At 40.3% G+C, this 21,601-nt stretch overlaps 1 long non-coding RNA gene across 1 annotated transcript; it reads left to right on the top strand.

Moving 5' to 3' along the window:
• Positions 1-3,971: 3,971 nt before the first annotated feature.
• Positions 3,972-9,469, top strand: LOC134069084 (uncharacterized). Its single transcript, XR_009936766.1, has 3 exons — positions 3,972-4,147; positions 4,737-4,841; positions 9,322-9,469. It is a non-coding gene; the product is annotated as an uncharacterized LOC134069084 (long non-coding RNA).
• The last annotated feature ends 12,132 nt before the right edge of the window (positions 9,470-21,601 follow it).

Here is a 21,601-nt window from a genome sequence, read left to right as displayed (position 1 = left end):
CATAGACCTCTGAAGTTCGCCTACAAAAAAGCCACCATCTTTGCCCAAATAAGGAGATCCGGTATCTTGAGATTTTTTCTATAGGAAAATAACATGGGTTTTTTCAATTATCGCACCTGTTAAACTCTCGCGGGGATGATGACATTGGAAATGCAGACGTTTTTCGCTACACAGTTTTGTCCACTGACATCTAGTGGATACTGTGATCTTCGGTAGGTGAAGACGGCACAGTTTGATCTTTGCTACCCCAGAGCTAACTTACAATGCAACTTGCCATAGGCAGTTAGCTTCAATTAACTCCCGGATCTCCTTATATGGGCAAAGATGGCAGCTTTGGATCCTTTTTGTAGGCGAACTTCAGAGGTCTATAGACCCACAAAAAAAGCTACCATCTTTGCCCATATAAGGAGTTACGGTATCTGACGATTTGTCCTATGGTTAATTAACATGGGGATTTGGAATTATCACACCTGTTAAACTCGCGGGGATGACAAAATCGGAAATGCAGGTGTTTTCCTGAACACACTTTTGTCCTCTGCCTTCGATAGGAATCTGTGATCTCCGGTACACGAAGGCGGCAGACTTTGATTTTTGCTACCCCAGAGCTAACTTGCGATGCAACTTGCCATTAAGTTAGCTCTGGGGTAGCAAAAATCAAAGTGTGCTGACTTCACGTAGGCCTACCGGAGATCACAGTATGCACAAGAAGGCAGAGGACAAAAGTGTGTTCAGGAAAACGTCTGCATTTAAGACTTTATCGTCCCCGCGAGAGTTTAACAGGTGCGATAATTCAAAATTCCCATGTTATTTTCTCATAGGAAAAATCGGCAGATACCGAATTTTAAAGATGCCAGCTTTTTTGTAGGCGAACTTCAGAGGTCTATTATGTTAAGCCCGCCCATCGACTGTACACGATGTGATTAGTCTGGTGATTCTGCCAATGCCCAGCTCCCAAGCTAGAGTTCCTAGACTGACCCGGGCAGCCAATTAGATTTGCTGCCGCTAGGGGCGTCTAGATTTCTAGGCTAGTATTTTGCACAAGCCTGTCCCGAACATTAACAATATGCTGGCTTTCTGCCAGAGTGAACTTTGGTGTCTTTTTAGACTCTTGCCTTTTTAATGGCACACATTATTCCACCCAGTTGTAAGGCTGTGTGTCTAATTTTCTGATGTTATAACAAACCATTGTAAGATTGCTGAGTGTTTTTGGAGATATAGAGTCTTTATTGTCCTATAAAGGATATTCTTCTTCACACGTCATTTCATCCATAAAAGATGGATGTTTCTCCAAAATATTGCTGCATGATTCATTACAACACCAAAGACAATATATTCTCCTCTCCATTCACTATGGTGTGAAACCAAACATGAATGTTCTTATGTTGTTCTTAAGCACAACGTAAGCTTAGTTGAAAGCAATAAACATTTTGTTCTCGATTGCGAACATTGTCAAATATTCATGGGAAGGTATATTTACTGTTGGTCACCTATTATGCAAGTATTTTCTTAAGCATATTAGCACATTGTGGCTGCTTTAAATGGTAGTGTTTTATGTTTTACTCACCTGCATAAAGAGTCTAAGTTGAGTTTAAACCAGGTCAAAAAATGACCATGAAATAATGATAGGCCTACGTACAATGTTCTTCTTTCAGACACATTTGAATTTGTATAGTGATGTTTGGAATGAGTTAATGAGAAGTTATGTAAACTGTACAAGATATATGGTTGCTTTTACAACGTAGATAAATAAATACCTTTTTTAATGGTCATGGCTTCTTTGTGTAAGCACAGGCAATAACCATAGTATATTGGTTATAATTAAACAAAGTCAATGGTAGGTTGTTTCCATATGGTACTAATATATTAGTCAAATTTAACCAATGAGATTACTCAATATATTATACTCAATGTATAGGTTGATTTGAAGTACAGTAGACTATCCATGCTCAGTAGTCATCAAATGTGAATAAACTGGAGACATTTTGGATGGAAGAATAGTTCAAAATACCTGGAACCAGAATTCAGGGACTTACAGTATCTGTAGCTATCTGTAGCACAAAAACAATGTATCTACAAACAAAATTTTTGTAAGCTAAAATAGCAAAGCTAATATAGCTTGGTGTCTGTCTTGTTTTGTGTATTGATTGGTTTGTGTCTACCTGTCTATTGAATGGTGCTGGCCGCCAGGTATATGTTCCCCCTTCAAATGTATAGTATGTGTTTTATTTATTTAAAAGAAATGCTTGTAAATCATACCATTTTCCTCATGAAGACTGTTTATGTAAACCTAAAGGACTTTTAAGAATGACAAGGAAGATTGTTGTTAAGATGAAAATGGTTTGTAATCTATGGTGGTAACATTCATTCATCTTTGAAAATGCCTTATTTTTCAATATAGGATTATAGGCACAATATGCACTTTAATCTACCAAATTTCAAGTCTGATAAAATGATTCTTAAAGGGGTCTAAGTAAAGATCCTTCACACTAAAAATCCTTGCCATTTGTTTTGACAAATAAGGTTTGTAAGTAATTATCTCAAATAATCAGAAAGAAGTGGTGAACTAAGGTGGAAAAAACACTTAGCCTACATTATATTTTTTGTAATTTCTTGTTGCAAACTTGTAGAATTCAGTTGACTACTTCAACATTTGATTTACTTTATCAGTGCAAAAATCTGCTGCTGACACATGAAATTGGCGCATGCGCATTTTGTTTATCAATGGGATTTCACGTGCGCTTGATTCGGCCAGGGATTTGGCAGACTTCACACAGACAAACAACATTTGAAACTATCTTTCGAAAACGAACGACTACATACTTAAACGTAAGTAAAACATTTAATCAAACTATACAGTATTCATTGTTTTAAATGACAGTCTTGAACATTCCGTGTCGTGTTGATTAATTATGATTAAGAAATAATCATTTGACTAGCCAAATTCTGTTAATAACTAGCCATAGTTAGCTATGTCTAGTTGTTAGCCATAACTCAACTCTTTATACAACTCAACTAATGGTAATACTAGCTTGATATGTTGTGGTAAGATTTAATCTTTTGTCACTGACTGTTTCCCTAATGAACATGTTGTTCCTAAAACATTCACTCATGCAACAACGGAGGCGTTTCTGTAGCTTTGTATGCTAGCTACCATCTGGTAACGTAAGGTAACTGTGTTGAACGTTATTAGACATCAATAGAGCCATATATGGTCGTGCTAGTCAGTGACAACTGCCACTATGTGGTTGACGGGATCAAGCACGGAGTGTGCAGGACTGGACCGCACGCAGGTTACATGTTGTTTGAGGGATAACTTTGTTGATGATTACCTTTTGAAGCATTTGGAATACTTTTATCTGGGACAGTGTTCAGCTCTGCAGTCGAACTTGCTATTTGAACAGAGGAACGACCGATGATGGGCTACATTTGTGGCAATAGCCGAATGCAACATTGATATACTTTCAGTTGTTTATACTTTTACTCGATTACAGAAATATAAGTTGTCCTCTTGTCTCAGTCCTAGAGTGATGCAGTCCACCTTTCTCTTTGCCATCAAGATGTTGTGGAGGTTGATTCCCATATCAGAGAAATTAGTCAAATATGGCCTGCTCTGTTTCTCAATGATGAGGCAAGTATTAATGTATTTCTCTGCATGTCTGTGTATATCTATTTGTCTATCTATGTATTTTTTGCACATTTTTTATAAGCTTAAAGGAAATATCTGGTCATGGTCAAGTGCATAGGCAATAGAACAGGAACATTTGATCAGGTTATCTGCAAATGTTACAAAATTCATATACTTTCAATGTTTTCAGTAAGCAAATCAAACCAGCACCATTTAAATAGCTCAACAAGTGTTTTCTCTCAATTTGACACAAGTTGACACCAAAAAAGAACTAGTGCAGTCTCACACTTATTCAACACCTTCATAACAAGTGTCTTTCATATTTGGAAGAGCACATATGTGTTTTAACCTGTTGCAAATGCATCTTAGCTCATTCCTAATGGGCAATGGCCTCCAATCCTCTCTTAGGACTCCCTAAGTATTTTAATGAATCCATCTTCCCCTACACATGCTGCATGTTTTCCAGAGGAAGCAAAGATGCCATATTGCATCACCGAGCCATCATCATTCAACACAAGTCAGGTATTTGGCAGTCAGTGTATGCCCAATTTTTCCCCTCTAGACTTACTGCCGTTTCATCGGCATAAACAGAACAGAACCCACAACTGTATGCTGTAATTGAGTCTCATGAAGTATATAAGTATATATCCTTTTTTGATCCCGTGAGGGAAATTCGTTCTCTGCATTTAACCCAATTTAACCGAATTAGTGAACACACATAGCACAGCGAGGTGGGTTAGGTGCCTTGCTCAAGGGCACTTCAGCCGTGGACTGGTCGGGGATGGAACCGCAACCCTCCGGTCACAAGCTCGAAGCCCTAACCAGTAGGCCACGGCTGTCCACAAGCATAGGCTGTAAACTGCATCATGTATGAATTAAGAGTAAAAATTACAATGGCTTTGTAATACTTTAGCAGTTGGTCTGCTATTTAGTATATGTTGTACCAAGTGTTCTTGTTCTTTTTCCTGCTGATAGTACAGTGACCATCTCAACCTAAACCAACAAATTTCCCGTGGGAAATTTCCTGTAACTGATGCAGTCTATAGCTAAATTAAACAACAATTGGGAATTGTGTCAAATATTGTCATTCTTTCTGTATCTCCATCTACAGTATGTGCAGGTGGCAGATATCACAGCACATAGGAGAAGGATAGCCCTGGAAGGACTGCCGCTTTTCTTCAGGGAAGAGTCTACATGCCTTTTCAGGAAATGCCTGGTAAATGCTAGTTTTGTTTCATTGTGGCCTACCAGGCCTATGTCAAAAGCAGCCTTGGGTAAAGCTAGGAAAGATTAAACACACGGTTTCCACACCGTGGTAATCAACCGTGATAATTATGATATTTGAAATGAAAGCGGTAATTGTTATCGTCAACATTTTTAATCATTGTTTACCGTTACACCGGTAATCGTTACTTGGGGGTTTAAAGTTCTGATTTCTTTACTTGTGTAGATTTTTTTAAGTTAATACATTTCATGTCAGTAGTCCAGTCAGACATAACTGTTGAAAAAAATGTGACATGTACAATACTTATTTTCACTGCTGTATATACGTAAGGGATAATGTATAGAACGCTGGTCATTATCGGGAAAATAAGGACCGACAGGGCGAACCGGACCCTGACGCTCACCTGTCTTGACTCACATATGAACTTCAGTCACATCCCATCCTTAATCCATAGGGTTTATTATGATGTCAGTCCACTCTTTGCAGCTATAACAGCTTCAACTCTTAGACTTTCCACAAAGTTTAGGTGTGTGTTTCTGGGATTTTTTGACAATTCTTTCAGTGGCACATTTGTGAGGTCACACACTGATGTTGGACGAGGCGACTGGCTCTCAGTATCCACATTAATTCATCCCAAAAGTGTTCTATCGGGTTGAGGTCAGGACTCTGTGCAGGACAGTCAAGTTCATCCCCACCAAACTCTGTCATTCATGCCTTTATCTATCTATCTATCTTTATGGACCTTGCTTTGTGCACTGATGCACAGTCATGTTGGAACAGGAAGGGGCCGTCCCTGAGCTGGGCTTGGTCCCTTAGTTCCAGTGAAAGGAACTCTGAATGCTTCAGCATTAACCAAGAGATTTTGGACAATTCCATGCTCCTAACTTTGTGGGAAATTTGGGGATGGCCACTACTTGTTCCAACATGCCCGTGCACCAGTGCAAGGTCCATAAATACATGGATGACAGAGTTTGGTGTGGATAAACTTGACTGGCCTGCATAAAGTTCTGACCTCAACCCAATAGAACACCTTTGGGATGAATTAGGATGAATACTGAGAGCCAGTCACCTCATCCAACATCAATGTGTGACCTCACAAATGCACTTCTGAAAGAATGGTCAACAAATCCCAGAAACACACTCCTAACCTTATGGGAAGACTTCACAGAACAGTTGAAGCTGTTATAACTGCAAAGGGTGGACTGATGTCATCATAAACCCTATGGATTAAAGGGATATTCCACCATTTTTGGAAATAAGCTAATTTTTCACCTCCCCTCGAGCAAAACAATTAATATTTACCTTTTTCCCGTTCATCCAGCCATTCTGTGAGTCTGGCGATACAACTTTTAGCTTCAGCCTAGCATAGCTTGGAACTACATGGAACTACACTCTCATCTGGCGTAATAATCAAGGGAAGTTGCAAACGTACCATGGGCGCAGTGATATCTGAAAATAGTCCCCATAGGCAACAAGCAGTAGTAGTGCGTGATATCACTGTGCCCATGGTACGTTTGCAACTTCCCTTGATTATTACTCCAGATGAGAGTGTAGTTCCATGTCAAATCAGCCTAGAAAAATGCCAGGTTTCATTTTCAGTTGGTCTTATTGCACTCTAACTTGAGAAGAGACACGTTTTAAATGGGAAAATTACCGGAAATCTTAGTTACTTTTAAGCATGATGCTAGCAGGCGAGAAGCTAATGGTCTAATCCGATTCAATGATCTATGCCAGGCTGAAGCTAAAAGTTGTATCGCCAGACTCACAGAATGGCTGGATGAACGGGAAAAAGGGAAATATCGATCGTTTTGCTCAAGGGGACGTGGAAAATATTTCCAAAAATGGCGGAATATTCCTTTAAAGATGGGATGTGACCGAAGTTCATATGTGAGTCAAGACAGGTGAGCGAATGCTTTTGCCAATATAGTGTATTTCTTGTATACCTTATACACCTTGTCATTCGGTGGTATTATTTTTATTATTATTATTTAATTTTCTAAATTGTTGAGTAAATGAGAGATCTGGGGCCTCATGTACAAAGACTTGCATGGAATTCTTACTACAACATTGCGTACGCGAAAATCTGGAAAGAAGCGTACGCACAAAAAAATTCAGATGTATGAAACCATGCGTACGCAGCAATCCACGCAGCTTTCGTTTGTACATCCCAAATAACGTGAAATTAAGCGCACATGCATGAGCATTATACTCCACCCCCTCTCCTCCCTCAATCACACTCATTTTAATATGCTAACTAGAAGGCCACTCGAAAACTCAGACCTCCGCGAAGGCAAAACGCCTTATCCCACAATATTAATAAGAGAAAAAAATCATTTGTGGATCCATCCGTTCTTGAACCTGCTACAAAATGTAATAATTTATATAATCAAATCGAAAAAGTATTAAACGTTTATTACCAGCGATTGCGAGGTAGAAGTGCTCTTATCAGACAACATGGTAAAGACAGTAGCCTACGTCTTTATCATCTGTAATTAATAACAAAAAAAAAAACAGTAGAGGCAGAGCGTGGCAGTGGCTACAAGGGTCAGAGACCGTGGCAGATTCATTGGTCAGTCTGCAAGTGACAAGGTTCACATAACGCGGTTTGTTGGGCATTTCAAGCATTACAAAATAACTGCAATAATTAAAAGGTCATTAAATCACACGTGTCCGAGTAAGAACACGCATCGCGCACCCATAGTAAGTTTATCCACGCTTTGCCACGACGATTTCTGGATCATATTCCTATATTTTGCACAAGTGTTACAACAATAATGTGAATGCTTACTCGAGGAAAGTCAAAGTAGCCTATGCAGTCAGTCAGGGAAATTGCTTCAATTCGCACTAAGCTATTCACGCGGATCATCTTGTCCCATTTGTTTTTTGTTTTACTGAAAACTGTCGGAAATATGTTAAAACACCCGGAAAATGTTTTAGACATGGACATATGCGTGAAGCCGACCACATTCATCACAGATTTCGAGGAAGGAAAGCTCTTCGAAATCTGAAATGTTTGATAAGCAAGTGAATAATCATGTATGGAACTAAATATAGGCATTATCTCTATACGTTTCACATTAGGCTACCTAATTCTTGATATCCTCTGATAAGACTACAGTTTTAATTGCAGATATAGGCTGTTGCATAGTTTGGTACTATTAACGCATGTTGCATGGCCAATTATCTAGAAACATATGCCTATTTCGAAGTGCTATTTTTAATATGCTGTGCAAATAAAGGCCTTGATTCGTGATCAACTAATGTTGTTGCGCTGCATTGCCTCTATGTGTCGCCAACTGACGATACACACTGGAAATGTGCGTACGCCAGGCATGAAGCTTGCGTGGAGGACCGCACATTCTCACATTCAAGTCAGTCTTTGTACATCCGGACGTGAGCGTGAGACTTAGAGTACGCAGCATTTTTGTGCGTACGCAAGCTTTGTACATGAGGCCCCAGGTGTGTTAAAACGTGATTATACGTTGTTTTGCCTCAGCCCTCTTTTTAAATGTTGGAAATGTCATTATACTGTCAACGAAGAGTGGGACTACTTTGAGATAGCCTGGCACGCCGTCCCAGTGACGTAACACCTTCGGCTTTTGCTGTCGCTGGTCTGGTCAACTGCTAATCGGGAAGGATTTCTGAGTTCCCGAAATCTGCGGAACTGTCCCCTTTGGTCGAGAACCAATCAACTTTGAGCAGTGGCTCTGGGTAGAGGCGTGTTCAAGGCAGAGGAAAGAGTGTTGTTGTTGGTTTAAACTCGGCAAACCGCTTTCTGACATCGACCAGTAGCAAATCGAGGCACTTAAAGGAGGCGGGTCAACCAGCGCTTGGAGAAACCGTGTTAGCACAGGCCCTTGGTCAGACTAAAGTCTCGCAGAGCCTTTGAAAGTCGATGGTAATCAGGCTAACTTTGAGCCTTTCTGTGGTTTAAAACAGCGATTTGGCTATTAAGCTACAACTAGGAGGCGGTCTTCTCCGGCCTGCCTGAACGTCTGCTTGAAATTCTGCTCCCCGGCAAACTGCATTCCAAATTATTATGCATATGCAGTCTTTGTTCATTTTCCAGAATAGTCTATAGCTACACCGGCATTCTCTTTTAACATAGACAGCCAAATTTGCCTTTAGATATATTTCATAATTTTATGAAAATGGCTTGGAATACTGCTCTGACATTCTGCAGGACAGGAGTACATGATTTAAAAATAAATAAATGAATACAACTTGAAACCATCAAGAAATTCTGTAGTTGTCCAGTTGACAGTGGAATGATGTTCCTCCAACGTGCAGATAACGACCCCAGTGGTGCTTACTATAAAAGTAGTATAAGAATGTAGAAACCATGTAATGCCAATGTAATGTCATCAAGTGTTATTACATGTTCATGATGATGTGTCATGTTAGTGACAGGTTCATGTCACTCTGTCGAAAACCTCAAGTAAAGCGTTGCTATTTTTTAACACCCATTCAGATGCTGTGAGGAGAGTTGGATTTGTTGGTGAGATGCCACAGGCATCTAATGTTGAAAAAGAAATTAAGTCATGGCTACGAAACGCGAGAGACCAGGGTGGCGGACGACGGCAGAGGTTACTACAGCAAAACAGAAACCCTGATGCTAACGTGAGCTAAGGGGGGGGGGGGGGGGGGGGGGGGCAAATGTAACAAATGTATTGCGGAGGTGTACTGTATTTGTTATTTGTTATTGCTGGGGGGAACACATGTTATACCTTTGTTATTTATTTATTTATTTATTTCATATACAGTGCCCTCCATAAGTATTTGAACACATGCTAAAGTTGAGTATAAAGAGGAATATAAAATCATCTTTTGGAAATTGATCTTAATGTCTTACTGTAAATACAAAAATGAGGAAATATCCAACATTTAAGGACACCAATTTTCTATGTTAATGAATAATGTATCGTAAATAGATAAATGTTTTCCTTAAAATACAGGCGTCATAAGTATTTTAACCCCTATGTGTTAAATTCCCATAGAGGCAGGCAGGTTTTTATTATTTCATGGATCCAGGATACTATGCACCCTAAAAAAGTTCCCTTGGCCTTTGAAATTAAAATAACCCCACATCCTTACATACCCTTCACCATCCCTAGAGATTGGCATGGTGTTTTTTCAGTTAGTCTATTAGCTGGTTTCATGCTCATTGAGCTCAATGCAAATCAAACCAGGTAGTAGGCTAATTGAAAAAAAAAAAAAAAAAGAAGCACCATACCAATCTTTAGGTTAAGTGAAGGGTATGTGATGATGTGGGGCTGTCTGCCTCATGAGAATTTAACACATGGTTGATTCCGTGTCAAATCAGGACACTTTCGGATCTCATTGTCACAGATTGCATTTTGCATTTTGTCCATGCTCAGGGTGGGAAATGAAAAAGAAACATTTGCATAAGACAAGTCAAATTGGTGTTTTTAAAAAGAAGAGGTAATGCAGATTAAAGAAAAAAATATTTAAAAAATCGTTGTATATTCCCACCAAGTGTTAGGGTGCTCTGAATATGAGATCCAACATTATTTTTCAAACTTGTGAGGTCTGCTGTTCAGTCCCTGATGGAATTTCTTTCTTCTTTTTCTGAGAGTGTTTCTACTGATCTCAAAAAGGGGGAAAAAATCAACAGCCTATGTTGAGTAAAAATATGTCTTCTGTAAGTCTAAACAGAGCCCAGCCAAGAACTCCAATAAAATGTTGATCAACTTTGAGGGACTGCTATGACCATCCAGGATGATCCAGACCACTCGTGGTGATTTTACTGCATGCTATTCCAATTTATGCACCAGCCTCCAAAATTTGAGCCTCCTACAAATTCTAGTTCTTGAGCAATGAGCTTATGAACTTTGACAAACAAAAGAGGCAGAGCAAAATTGACACCCCCCTCCCCCCGTAAAACTGTCTAACTTGGAAAGTATTGATCTTAGCACAAAAACATTTTACAGAGTGTCTCCTGGGTAACATAGGTACAAATGGTATTTTTTTTTCAGATTTTTTTGAGACGCAAGTGCGTGCGCTCTGGTTGATTTGACGTGGAATGACCCTCTTGTGTTTTGACTTATTGAATCTCCTTTACTGTAATAGGCCAGTCAATCTAGCTCAAAAAAGGGCCAAAACTTAAACTAATTGCAATAGTAATGGTTCATACTTTTTATTGATCCTTAAACCCTCCTGCATCACATATTAAAAATCTACCCATTTATATTTAGTGGAACATACTTTTATTCAAGGTCAAAGGTAGCAATTTCCCATGCATTTTGCTATTGGGATTTACTACAGGTGAAATGGGTAAAATGTTAAACTATAGATATCAAATTGAAACTTTCACAGTTGTTTACTCACATTAAGGCTAATATTTTTTGTATTGCAAGTTTTCTGAAATGTGATGTTTATATATGCAAATGAGACCAGTTTTACCTAAATGTGCAATAATTTGCATATATTTCTAGAAAACTAAATCTGAACAATAGGTACAGTCAGCTTCAAAATAATTGCTGCATTTTGCTTCTATATTGGATACCAAAAGCCTATGCAAAGGGAATATTAGATATTACTTCATACAGTGGGTACGGGTTGAGAATGCACCTTCTCCCGCGGGACTCCCGAAGAGATCCCGCAGGCCGTCAAGCCGATTTTTTTCGAGCCTAAGGCAATGTACCCAAACAACCACCAGGTGGCAGAAAGTTTCATCCCGCATTTCAAAATGATGAAGACCGCATATCCGTCAATAGTCGACTCGTTAATCTCATTTAATCATTACAATGAAGGTGATGACTGGCGAAATTATTCAAACAACGTTTCAATGAACCATTGTTGAAATGAATGAAAATGGTTATAGAAAATCGCCTACAGCCTAACGCCGACACAGCTGATTCTTTGATTGATTCTAAGCTGTTTTGATGTAGGGGATGGGTAAACTGGCGCGCTACAAACATGCTACCAATCAAATGTAATATTAGTAGGACTAGCCTACTTAGACACTTTAGTCATAGGCAACGTTGCCATGTTAATTTGGGCTAGAAGTGCTTGCTTGTGGTGGCGCTCCTGTCCGCTGCTTCTCCCGAATTGTGTGGCAAATTTGTCAGCAATCAGCTTAAATGTCAAATCATATTTATTTCTCTTTGTCGCCATGGTATTGGGGGAAACGCGGAGAAACGAGATGGTCAGTCCTCGTATTTTTTCTTCGCGTTTCGTTATAAGAAATATATAAGTAATAGTTAGTCTTCTTCCGTATTGAACAGATAGGCTACGGGACGCTCTTTGTTCCGTATTTTAAGGAACTACTCAATGCACACACACTACAATGAAAAACACACAAAGAAATCACTAAACATATAGCCTACAACCTAATGACACTTTAATGCAGCGTTTCTCAAACTATGGGCCGCGAAACGTGGAGACTGCTGCTGGTCCGCGAGACATGGGGTGAAATTAGGTCCGGTCATCTGATAATTTGCTGCGCAATTGACCAAGCAACCGCGGACCGACAGAAAAAGAAAGCAAACGTTGCGGCGGAAATGCTTCCTAATTTGATGTGTTTAAACATAGAGACATACAATTAGGTGTGTCTGTTATTATGATAATTTTCGAGCATAACTGCTTGTCCATAGCTCAGTGACAGGTGTTAATAGCCTTGCCATAAGCACTGCTGCAGGTGCTTCTTTTATTATGCGGTTAGAGCATATAAGCGCTTACTCATATAGACTATAACTCAGGGACAGGTGCAAAACCACCAACTGGGATGGATCGAAGGGCAAGCAAGCACTGCCACACAACGTGAAGGCCTTTGTGTTGTCAAACAGAAAGTTTCCTACGATGGGGAGAAGTGGCCGCAAGGACTGCATCGATAAGATCAACGAATACAGTAATGTTTTACAACCCAGCTGGTATCCGCTGTTCATTCCGACATATCCCCACTCGGCGGTAGGCCTAGGCCTATTTAACTTTTTTTTTTTCAAACAACGTGCCATTCCGACATGAGGTCATTAATAGGCTATTAATGTCATAACTATTACTGTAGGCTATCATTAGGCTTACTATGCATGGCTGTAGGCAGCTATGAGGCCACTGAGATCTGGACCTCATCGGTTTTGTGAAAGCCGATTGGAAATACTTAAGTTTAGAGCGAACGTTTCAACTATGTTTGCCATAGACAAAAACACTCAAATAAAACAATAGCCTAAAAAATAACTGCATGCGTAATGGACACGGCTCTATATCCTAAATAATTTTCGAGGTTCGCCATTTGGTAATATGACCTATCCTTACTGACAATAATTTAGATTGAGCACAACTAAAGTTGCACGAAGGCAAAATACAGTCCTAAAAGCCTATTCTATATAGCCTGGCCAATATTGTAGATGTGCAAAAGCAGCATTTGCGTGCGTGCTTGCCGGTGAGGTGTAGCCTACAAAAATGAGCATAACATCTGATTATTAAAGTATGGCTATAGGATATAGGCTAGAGAAGAGTTGGTTTAAAATTCAAGTGTAGTAAAAAAGTTTGTGCACATCCCCGGTCAAGGTGCAGAACAAGAGTAGGCTAAATCATAAAAAAAATGGAAAAAGGTTCGCACACTTGAAATCCTTCTTTTATAGGATATAGGCTAGAGAAGAGTTGGTTTAAAATTCAAGTGTAGTAAAAAAGTTTGTGCACATCCCCGGTCAAGGTGCAGAACAAGAGTAGGCTAAATCATAAAAAAAATGGAAAAAGGTTCGCACACATGAAATCCTTCTTTTTTGATTTGATTTGGTCTTCTTCAGATTAAAATTCAAGTACGTGCGCTATTTAACCCCTCGAGACCGACTGCAGTCTGCTGACACAGCCAGACGACTCTCCCAACCCATTCATTCGTTTTGGCCGATATAATCCATTCATTCGTTTTGTGCGTAGGCCTATATAGATTCCTGCATGCTGCATTACCGTGACCCTTAGCCTACCTTGTGGATGATTTTTTCTCATTGGAATACAGCAGGACAGAATGCCTTTTATCTAACAAACGCAAAAGCTGAGATTGTTGGAAGGACTAGGCTACTCAACAAACTTGTTTTTCGTTTCTGGGAGATCTCGTTATCGTTTTGGATTGTCGGATTTTTATACTTATTGTTTGGACTTATGGACAATGAACTTTGAGGGGTGGTTGTTAGTGCTTTACAAAGCTTTGTGTTAATAAGTGTCGGTCCTCCTATCCTTCAGCTCACTGCGCGATGCAGTTGCGCATAGTGGCCACGAAGTCATTAACTGTTTACGACACAATACATGATATTTGTGTTTTTCGTTTCTTAGATTTAATGCATGTTTGACATGTAAACAGGCCTTCAGTCCGTTAACTTAAGGCCTTCTTTTGCATGGGGTTGCTCGCATCCGCCCGTAACCTAGACTATTATGTGCGTAGTGGCTGCATACTCTTATAATAAGAGGCAAATTGTTACAGGACAACTTAAACTGACTTCCCCAATGCTTCCCCGCAGCACATTACATTTTAATATAGGCTAATATAGGATGAACAAAGTCTATGCTATATTAAATCCAGTAGCCTAATAATTCTATGTGCCACGTCCGATTTCGCAAGTGATGTAGTAGGCTACGTTTAAACATCGACAAACGTCTGTGAGACTACCCATTTCATGAAGAGCAATTGTCTTGTGCGATCATTCCCCCTCCCCCACACTTGTCTAACCAGTTCACTAGACATTATAGCCTACCTGTATGCGGCATTGGACGATTGCCTCCCTCCCCCCTCTCTCTCGACAGACACTTCCTGACACTAGGGCTCGGGATCATGACATCAAAACTTCGCGGGCACAGCCACATTGGCAGCTTCACTCCTTAGTTTACTATGGATTACTATGGATTTACTCCCGCCTTTTAGTGTGTTCCTGTTACTTAGTTTTTGCCTTCTTGGTAGTATGTTGCTGTGTAGTGGGGTGTAACAGTGCAACCCACGATCGCAAGAGGAAAAGAATAAATCGCTACTATTTCTGCTTCTTGTCTTGTGCATCTGAATGAATGGATATTACGTTCAGTGCGCTACCAAATGGCGGCGATATTCCTAGAATGCAAGGCGTGTGCCCGAGCCCTATTATGTAAATGTAAAAATGTGTGTGTGTGTGTGTGTGTGTGTGTGTGTGTGTGTGTGTGTGTGTGTGTGTGTGTGTGTGTGCGCTGAACCACGAATTCACATATTAACTTTTCTTTTCAGCAGACATCGCAATCATAAAAAAATCGCAAAACTTTTTAATAAAATAATGCCTCTTGTCTTAATGGGTTCCGGAGGTTCGTAGAGTAAGTTTTGAACCCCGGTCGCTGACGTATGATTAAGATGCCTCAACCATTTACGCCACAGTTCGAGTGTCAATTTCTTCGCACTTAGCCAAGAAATATAAAGGATTCAGTCAGTCGAGTTCATTTAGCCTATTCGCAGCATGCACTTGAAACGCCGATCAAAAGTTCTGACATGTTAAACTGACGTTAGTCATTAATTCACCACATGATAAAATGCTGTTATATTGACGCACAGTAGCCCACGGTAGTCTATGTCTATCTCTGAATCAACATGAACATGCATAACGAGATCCATATATTCTAAGTTGCTAGAAACTTCTTTTGCGGAGCTAGGCCTACTAGTCGATGGTTACAATGAATCACCCTCACTGCCCTATCGCATATCTGACCATCCATTGTTATAATGTTACAAAATGCGCGATCTTCTCCAATCATGTAGCCTACGGTTATAAGTAAAGTGACATGATAGGCATGTAGGCCTATTAAAGATATTTCTGTTAAATACGTTTCATTTTCAGTTGTCAAAAGTGGTGGGGACAAAATCTGTGATAAAGTGCTGGGTAAGCTACCCAGCGTCGCCGGTTAAAATGAACATGCCTCCGTTTTAAAATAGCCTATAGGCCTACACATTTCTAAGTATTCCTAACATAAATGTAGCCTAAATGTCCATCTTGTCCATCTCTTTCGTCTTCGCCTTGACAATAATAGCCTATTCACGGAAATGCGGTCTTGTAACCGTAATGAATTAATGAATTAATCTAAGGTTGCCTATATCGAGTCTTTCAGGTTGAATTGAAGGCTTCTAAAACCATTTTCATTAATTTCAACAATGGTTTATTGAAACGTCGTTTGATTATAATTTCGCCAGTCATCACCTTCATTTTAATGATTAAATGAGACGGATTAAATGAGACGGATATGCGGAGGATTTCTCTCCCCCTCCATTGACCAAAACGTTGCTCTGGCATCTCTGCTGGACTGACTGAGTTATAGGCTACGTCGAGTGAGAGAGCCAGCTGTGAGGTACGCTGTAAAACATTCGAAAACTCTGAAACTGCAATCTGACATGCCGAGCGTGATGTCTCTTTTCTCCGCTTGTCACCAGCGCGGTGTCTTCGGGTTTTTCCGTGTTTTCCGGTATGAGCCGAACCTTCCTTTTATTAAGGCGGTCTTATGTTGCCCCCTTGCGGTTGCAGTTTTAATTAAAGACCCGATGCTTCGGGAGTCCCGATGTGCGGGAAAGAAAGGAGCATTCTCAACCCGTACCATCTGTATCACCTCAGAAATGAGGAAATCAAGTCAAGTCAAAATCAATGCGTTTCAATGGAAGTACATTATAGAACAAATGATTGTCAATGATATGGTATGATGGAAGTATCTCAATGCATGCCAAGTCACATAAGGAAGATATTGACCTTTAGACAACATATCAAGTGAGTTGCATGCACTGAGATACTTCCATCATACCATATCATTGACAATCATTTGTATAATGTACTTCCATTGAAACGCATTGATTTTGGCTTGACTTGATTTCCTCATTTCTGAGGTGATATGAAGTAATATCTAATATTCCCTTTGCATAGGCTTTTGGTATCCAATATAGTAGCAAAATGCAGCAATTATTTTGAAGCTGACTGTACCTATTGTTCAGATTTAGTTTTCTAGAAATATATGCAAATTATTGCATATTTAGGTAAAACTGGTCTCATTTGCATATCTAAACATCACATTTCAGACAATTTGCAATACAAAAAATCTTTGTCATAATGTGAGTAAACAACTGTGAAAGTTTCAATTTGATATCTATAGTTTAAAATTTTACCCATTTCACTAGTAAATCCCAATGGCAAAATGCATTGGAAATTGCTACCTTTGACCTTGAAAAAAGTATGTTCCACTAAATATAAATGGGTAGATTTTTTATATGTTAATTAGATATACCTAGGGATCACAAAAATCTTGGAATGATTACTATTGCAATTAGTCATGGGTCAAACACTAGATTGACTGGCCTATTGGGCAGCCAATGGGCTAGGGCCGGCCCTGTAGCAGGCGAGAAGCTAATGGTCTAATCCGATTCAATGATCTATGCTAGGCTGAAGCTAAAAGTTGTATCGCCAGACTCACAGAATGGCTGGATGAACGGGAACAAGGTAAATATCGATTGTTTTGCTCGAGGGGAGGTGGAAAATGAGCGTATTTCCAAAAATGGCGGAATATCCCTTTAAGATCAATTTCCAAAAGATGATTTTATTTTCCTCTTTTTAGGCAACTTTAGCATATGTTCAAGTACTTATGGAGGGCACTGTATATATTTCATGACCATTAAAGTGATTTAATATTGAAGGTTTCATATGTATTTATTTATATTTTAAAGCTAATACTTGTCTCAGGTGATTTTCATATTAAATGTTTAGAGATATAGTGTGTATATTAACACAATAAACTTACATTTCTTTGAATTCTGGACTATTGTAATTTTCTTTTGAACAGTTATGCAAGGCAAGTTTACTTATATAGCACATTTCATACACAGAGGCAGTTCAATGTGTTTAACAAAGATGAATGAATAAACTTTAAAAGAAATAAAATACAAACATGGAGGGGAAAAACAATAACAATGCTGAGTATGGGCCTAGAGAGGGCAATGTGGGCTGCCCATGCGTGGCCATTACAGGGCCCACGCTTTTGAGCGTGGGCCTAGAGAGGGCTTAGGGCTAGATGAGGGCAGCCCATAGGGGCCTGTGCGGGCCTAGTTAGGGCTATTAGGGCTAAGTGAGGGCTGCCCCTGCGGGGCCAGCACTGCGGGCCCAGCGCTTTGCCGATGAGCAAGCCCTCAGGGGCCCACCGTGGGCAGCCCGCTAGGGGCCCCAGCGGCAGCCCACAGTGAGCCTACAAGGGGCCCGCGCGGGCTTGCTTGCTGGGTAGGCTATGTTTTCCCAATATGTTAGCAATTAATAAATAAATGCTGAGATGTTTGGCGATTTAATTGACATTTGAAAGAACAGTGTGCTAGATGGACCACAAGGACCAGTGTTAATATGTGACCCTGTAAAGCGGAACCAGTCGTTTCGGTAAAATTAATTAAATTAAGTTATTGTGCTCACGTGAACGGCCATAAACTAAGCTTTCCAACGATATGTATATCGAGGGTATTACACAAACTATCGCTAAGATAACAGCATCCAAAGTTGACATGGTTCTCCTGTCACGATATGCCAGAAGAGGAGAAATCACCTTTTTAAGCAGCGCGTGCACAACGGGAATGACAGCAAATGTGTTGAATCTTCGCCGGGTTTAACTGTCAAAACGTATGTTTTTCCGTGAAATGCGTTCACGATATGAAACTGTAGACTGTATACAGTCGAATGAGGCGAAAACGTGAAATTCAACATTTTAACCCGGAAGTTTGTTATTGTTGATTTTCTCAAAATAACGTTGTGCGCAAAACGACTGATTTCGCTATGAATGGTCACATATGTGAACAGTAGGCCTATGATGATGATCTGACAGCTGTGCTCAGCATACAGTCAGTCAGCTGTTTGCTGATTTTAAGTCTTTCAGCAGTGTGTGCACAACTCTCGTTGTTGACAGCTCCGCCCATGTCTCAGCTAGCCGCCGCATAGCCGGCTCGGCTACCGCCGTTCATTCCGACATACCAGCACTCCGACATTGACGTCCAATTGTCGTAGTGGAGGCATGTCTCTTTATGGGAGAAAGTTCCACCACTCCGACATTTTTTTTTTTCATGGTCGCAGTGGCGGTATTTAACTTTTTTTTCAACGTGCCATTCCGACATGAGGTCATTAATAGGCTATTAATGTCATAACTATATCCAATTGTGTAAAATAATAAAGATTCACATTTAAAATGTCATTGTGAAGACTTCTTGATATGGTTATGTGTCTGTTGCGTGCACGACTCGGGGAAGTGAAAGCAGTTTTCTTCTCTGTCTCATTATTCGCGGACTAAGTGGAGCTAAATTAAGTTATTATTTTGCTGTCACTTCGTCTGTTTTATGGCATAGAAGGTTGTATTTGGTATCTGTGGATAGCTCTAGCTCTCCTCTTTTATCTGACATGCAAGCCGTATCTTTTTAACACGGTTTCACGAGTAAATCAAACGAAAGTATAGCGGTAGCCGAAGCTATATGATTCTTATTTGTTTGTCACTTCGTCTGTTTCTATAACACAAAAGGATCGATGTGTTTGGTATCAATGGAAAGCTCTGTTTCTCCTCTTTCATTTGATATGCATGTTATGGCTGTGCGATGCCTGGTCCCGGAGTAATTCAAGCGAGAGCAGTGGCTGCGTGGGTGAACGCAGAGCAATATAGACTGTAATATAGCCTACTTTCATTTAAATTAATGATTTTATTTTTATTTTCATACTTGATCGTACAGACATGTGTCTAGTCTCGTTGGAAAGGTTCTGAGCTCTTTCATGCAATATAGGTCTCATCTCGCTGTGACTAATAATAGCAGAGCAATGTAACAGAGAAGAATGGGTGTGTTTTTTGACGCACTTTGCGTCCGTCGGGCTCATAGGGTCCGTTAAATTGACGTGGAAAAAAATAAGATTTGTAAACTGTCGGAATGGGGGTACTAAAATGTGTCGGATTGGCAGCATGTCGGAATAACACCATGTCTGAATAGCGGCATGTCGGACGAAAGGGATGTCGGACTGGCAGGATGTCGGACTGCCGACATGTAACCAGCCGGCTCGCGTGCTCACTGCAGTCGCCCCGGGAATATGTGTACCCTCAGGGGAGGACAATTGGCAGCGTAAATCACCTCGGCGATTAGCCGGCTATCAGTGAGTACAATCGGGACTAGCCGGCGAAAAGCCCGTGCATCGCCGGCTATCTGTGCAGTCAGTAAACGGCTAATATTTGATACACAAACTATACAAGTATTTGAAAACACCCAGGCTAACCATAGTATTTCATACCTGATGTCTGATAGCTGCCATATCATGCATCAGTGGGAAAAATTGCAGTGTTGATTTAACTAGCCTACTTCAAGATAATTAGGCTCATAAGTGTTTCAAACACACACAGTAGCCTACAGCGCCAATCTCTCAAATATACTTAGCATTGAATTTAAAGAAAAAGTAATGCCAGCTCTGCCTCTGTTTATCTATTTCACGATGTCTTACCGCCAAAGTTTCTAAACTTCGAGCCTGCGCAAATCACGAACAATAGCATTCCCACGAGTGGAGTGAAGATGGCTCTGTCTAAAGAAACGTCTAATTGACCACGAGAATCGTTCATTTTACCCTCTGCAACAAGTACGAGACTTTCATGTTTATTGTGCAACGAATCCATCGCTGTAAAGAAGGAATATAAAGTCAAGAGGCAATTCTCTACAAACCACAGCTCCTTCACTAACTTTCCCGAGGGCTCGGAGGAACGGAGACCGGGTATGATTGTAACATTTTTGATTTGCGCACGCTCGAGGTTTAGAATCTGGCGGTAAGAAATCGTAATTTAATCAACATTTAATGATAACATTTAAAACTAGTTACACATTTGGAAATGTCAGTTTGTGTAGTGATGTGCTGTGTTCTCTGAGTGAAGATAACTGGAAGAATTAGTCTGGCCAATAGGGGCGGGCCGACAGTGCGCTACTCGCCAATCATATGAAGATCTATGCACACCCGTCAAAGCGAGTTCATTCTCATGACGAGACACGCGGGCCACAGGAAATTTGAAGCGGGCCACATCAGGCCCGCGGGCCGCTAGTTGAATAGGCCTGCCCTAAAGAATACACAGAAGGTATAAGGGTGACACAGGGCACATGTTACATGAAGTTGTGGGATCGCAAAAAAACCTGCAATCTATGGCCGTCCATGGGAGTTAGCAGAGTGTTGATCACCAGCTCAATTCGTGTCTCTACATCCGGGAATATGCCTGCCCCCTTGGAAATAACCATGGAGCTAACAACTCTTTGCAAAAGCTATGGTGATACGGTTACAGTTCTTGAGGTAAGATTAATATTTCAAGTGTATTTATTATCTTCATTTTCCTTGTTATCGTTCACCATCGCTGCCGTAGAGGTAGGTTTCAGGACAAGACAGACTACCAAATACAGGGGCATCTATACTGATACCCAGCAAAGCTTCAAAGTGGAAAGGGTTTGACGTTAGCATGAAAAGGGCAAATTACCATGAGTGTTGAGTTAGCGCACCGCTTAGTGTAAGAGTTTAGCACATGGGTTGATTAGTGCAATGTTGATTAGAATTAACCTACTGCTTGAGTATGATAAGTATAGCGTAATACTGAGTTAGCATAAATGTTGAGTTACTGTAAGGGGGCAGATGAATTCCTGGAGGTTGAAATACCCATAGACCTAAAAGAAATGGACAAACAGACTCCGATGTTCTCAATGGGAGGGGGCTGAAACAAAAATCTGATTACTATCCATCGTACTGTGCAGACTCGTTCTCACTTTGTGACGT

Source organism: Sardina pilchardus, chromosome 21, assembly GCF_963854185.1.
Source record: "Sardina pilchardus chromosome 21, fSarPil1.1, whole genome shotgun sequence".
NCBI lineage: Eukaryota > Metazoa > Chordata > Actinopteri > Clupeiformes > Clupeidae > Sardina > Sardina pilchardus.
The sequence above is the reverse complement of the archived record's forward strand: the minus strand, read 5'-3'. Positions and strand labels throughout refer to the sequence as shown.